Source organism: Myotis davidii, unplaced genomic scaffold (genome assembly GCF_000327345.1).
Source record: "Myotis davidii unplaced genomic scaffold, ASM32734v1 scaffold1246, whole genome shotgun sequence".
Lineage (NCBI taxonomy): Eukaryota > Metazoa > Chordata > Mammalia > Chiroptera > Vespertilionidae > Myotis > Myotis davidii.
In genome coordinates this window covers 585496-586926 of record NW_006297510.1, presented here as the reverse complement: position 1 = coordinate 586926, position 1431 = coordinate 585496, and positions in this window count along the sequence as shown.

Here is a 1431-nt window from a genome sequence, read left to right as displayed (position 1 = left end):
GTGCAGGAGGCAGCTGATCGATGTTTCTCTCTCATCGATGTTTCTAACTCTCTATCCCTCTCCCTTCCTCTCTGTAAAAAGTCAATAAAATATATTTTAAAAAATATTTCCTCTAATTAATCCCCTTTTAATGTGCACTGGTGCACCAGTGGGGTCCCTCAGCCGGGCCTGCGGGATCAGGCCGAAACCGTTTCTCTGACATCCCCCAAGGCATCCCAGATTGCAAGAGGGTGCATGCCAGGCTGAGGGTCCCCCACTGGTGCACAATCAGGGCCAGGGAGGGATGCAGGAGGTTGGCCAGCCGGAGAGGGACCACAGGAGGGCTCCAGGGCATGTCCAGCCTGTCTTGCTCAGTCTCAATCGATTGGACCCTAGCAGCAAGCTAACCTTCTTGGAGCATCTGCCCCCTGGTGGTTAGTGCACGTCATAGTGACTGGTTGACCGGTCGACTGTCTGACCCCTGGTAGTCAGTGCATGTCATAGCAAGAGGTTGAGCTGCCTTAGCATATCATTATCATATTATGCTTTGATTGGTTGAACAGCCAACCAGTCAACCGGACACTTAGCATATTAGGCTTTAATTATAGAGGATAATAACTAGCATTTTGTTTCCAAACTACAATCCAAAACATTAGGAAGCTAGGCTGTATCACCTGATTTTTCTCACAAGCCATGGAAGGGTGATCAAAAGCACACCCATCACTATTCAGGAGATGACTGCCATGAGAATCTGGATCTGATGAACCAAAATCTTACCCACATATTATATACTCTATTAAAACCTTTGAAACCTCAGACACCAAACATCACCTGGTAATGTCCTGAAAAAAGGCCAGCAGGCCAAAGTCAAGTCAGGAAGTTTTTGTAGAAATGGAGGTGGAAAACAAACCCTGGGCATCCACGCCCAGCAGTCCCCCACACTTCTGCGTGGAAAACTGAGCTAATCACTACATAGAGAAATCATTATACAGATAATGGGTTACAGATTGGTGTTTCCCCTCTCACATTGTTTCTCTCTCCCTCTCCTCCTTCCTCTCTTTCTAAAACTAAAATTAATTCTATAAAAAATGACAATCCAGGATGCAGGAAACGATGACAAGGGGAATAAGAAAAATACTTTATGTACTATTTTTTAAATTGTTGCTAGTATTACAGCTATCTCCCATTTACCCTCCTTCCCCCTCCCCAACTCCTCCCGACCCCCTAGGTTTCACCATGGGCTATGCATATATTACTAATAAAAGCCTAGGTGGTTCTCACAAGATGGCTGTGTGCACAGCAGGCACGCGAAGGTGGGTGGGGCTGGGCTTGACCCTGCGTGAGGGTGCTGGAGGGAAGTTTACCAGGAGGTGCATCGGGGGAGCCCCTCGGGCTAAATATCCGGGCAAAGGGCACCACCTCCACTCGACCTCCTCCCCGGGGGAAATGAGG